Consider the following 2961-nt stretch of genomic DNA (forward strand, 5'->3'; position numbering starts at 1 on the left):
ACAACGCTCCCCATATCAAAATTCGTTAAGGTCGACAGAGGGGAGGGTGCATCTAAAGAGGTCCATAATGTACTTTTTTACAGAATGACAATAAAGTATTATTATCATTATTACTACTACCATTATTATTATTATTATTATTATTATTATTATTATTATTATTATCATTATTATTATTATTATTATTATAACTATTATTATTATTACTATGATCATTGCCCTTACTGCCTCCTCGCGTCGACTGTAAGCAGGATTCGAACCTTCATATGTCGAGCTTTTCACCTGAAACTGGTACTCTAGAAAATAGAAAATTATACATACGTTTAATTCATCCCATTGAGAAACATTACTTGCTTACTACAGAAAGTTTTGATGAAAGATATACTTAAGTGAAGGAAAGTTGAAAGTGAAAGAAGAAATACAAAACAATATAAGGGAACAGTAATCAGAATTTAAACCAGTAATTACGGAGAGACCGCGGGAATTGAAAGTGATGGGGGTGAAAGTGGTGGCAGCGGTGGGATGAACCGAGTGAGTAGAAAAGTTCCGAAGAGACTGGTGAATGCATCCGTAATTACCGGTTTAATTGTGTTTACTGTTCCCTTATATTGTTTTGTATTTCTTTCACTTTCAACTTCACAGAATTTGCCTTGGCATTAATATCAGGCGATTTTTATTCAGCTGAGGGGCAGTTCTCCCTGTGAATTGTATTTCTATGGAGTTCATTCAAAAGTGTTTCCGACATTTTGTCAGTTCCCCCTTGTCAGTTTAAGTTTTGGTCAGCTTCGTTGGGTGTCGTGTTTCGTGATGCGCTAAATATTACATCTGTTACTCCTCCAAGTCCGCTAAGAAAGAGTATTTGTCCCCGTGGAATCGTTTTGCGAATATGATTTCTGCGCAATTGTACCCATTGTTAACTCCTTTCTTTGCTTTTGTTTACTGAATCTGGCTTTATATTAAAGCCGTCACCGTCTGTTTTAGAGGGTAAGTCGTTAATACAATGATTTTAATCTTTGTCCGATCTGCGCCTTTCAGTCTTTTAGTTGAACTTCTCGGACAATAAACCATATTAGGATGCAGTCTTTAATGCCACTGATGGATTTTTCTCCACTTTGACAATACCGGGTTGGGGTTGTGTTTTTCCTCTTGTGATACTAGTCTTGTTGATGTGCGCTATAGAAGATGGAACTTCCTTGAACGCTCGCACACTTGTTAAAGCAGAAGAAAGGTTTTTACATTGTCCGCTTGGACATCCAGCCCCGTTTTCTCAGCTCGATTAAGTCGAGGAGCAGGTACTTGTGTCGAGGGGAAATAGCGCCTTCCTATATAATTCTTTCTATATTCGTGTACAAAGAAGCAATAGTTGTGACGACCACTAGGGCGGATTGGACTGACTGGTCCAGTCTCTTGCCGCTGGTCGTCAGGAGAGTACAGACTGCCTCGAGCGAAGTCTCATCTTTTCGCTTAAGAAGGAACTTAACGCAGGAGACTATGCGACCCGAGGGGAATATTCCTTGATTATATAAACACCCAATAAACTTGCACAGCCCTAAGTACTTTTTCTTCATCAACATTTTCGAAAATTCAGTAGATGTGCCCTTGTTGATTTCATCCTTAATGGGTGTCTTACCGAAATGTTCTTTGCATGCGTTCTTTACCTTATTTAAGAAGTCTTCAGCAAGAGAACTGTCGATCTTCTGCCGGACCAGTCGGCAGAGCTGAGCGTAGCTTTCGACTTGGGACGATTGAAGGCTGGCAAATTGAACGAGTAGCTCGGCTGAACTTTCCAATTCCTCTGAATGATCTGACAGGAAGCTAAGAATTTGTTCAGACACTGTCCCAAAACTCTGGTGCGATATTTTGTTCAAAAGGGTACTTAGGTAGCCCTTGGCAGTGGATTCCCTATTAAGATCTTTCAGCTGCTTGTCTGCTGTCTCTGTACCATCCTTATTTATATTGAAAGCTCTTTCTTTATCTTCCCTCGTATCAATGACAGTGGGCTCCCTTGGAGTCTCTTTCCTCCATGACAGTATACCATTACTTCTTTTATTAATTCTTATTTCTCTTATGTCAATTTTTTGCCTCCAACTCTTAGGCATTTGATTGTCGACCTCTAGTTTCGACCCATCTAAAAATAGCCTCTGTTTAGCCTGATTTCCCTTGGCCTCAACCCTTGGTCTCCATTGATGGGCTCTTTGCTCCAAGAGGTTGTGGAGCATGCCCTTGTGAGTTGTTGGTACTGTCTCGTCCTTCAGTAGCATGGCAACGGCTGAGTAGACGCCGGACATCGCTTTTATTCCCGCGGTGGATCTCTTGGCTATGTCGTCTAGCTTCTCCCCGCAGGTGGTCAATAGGGCATTGACGGCTTCCAAAGCCGTCTCCTCCTTCCTTTTGAGGAGAATCATAGCGCAAGAGGCGATGCGCTCAGGAGGTAATTTGCCTTCGTTGAAAAGGCATCCGATGAATTTGCACAGGGCCACGAACCTCCTCCTGGGTAGGCCATTGGTCCTTTTGTAGAGGATCGCTTGTTTAGGGATGGCTCGTCTTCCCTCGGGAGAGTCAGCCATCGCTGGGGCATATGGAGATGGAGACTTTCTTTCGTAGTCTTGGAAATACCTCTGGCATCCGATTCTGATGCGACGCTCGAAAACCTCGGCCAAAGGCTCTTTGAGCCTCTGGCGCACCAGATCGCACAGTTTAGCATAACACCTCGAGTTGAGTGGTTGGACAGTGGCGAGCTCGACCACGAGCTCGGCTGACTCCTCGAGGACTTTGGGGTTTTGTTCGAGGAAGACGCAGATATCGTTCGCGACCTTTTGGAATTTCCTTGTGGAGAGTTCATTCAAGAGAGACTTAAGGTGGCGGAGATCCTGGTGTTCTCTCTTGCATGAGGTTCTCTCGCCGTCTCCCTCATTTGAAGATCCACTTAGCGGAGGAACGGGGAAGGTGGGGATGTCCACG

This window comes from Oratosquilla oratoria, chromosome 41, assembly GCF_046742065.1.
Source record: "Oratosquilla oratoria isolate Oo_2021 chromosome 41, ASM4674206v1, whole genome shotgun sequence".
NCBI classification, from domain to species: Eukaryota; Metazoa; Arthropoda; class Malacostraca; order Stomatopoda; family Squillidae; genus Oratosquilla; species Oratosquilla oratoria.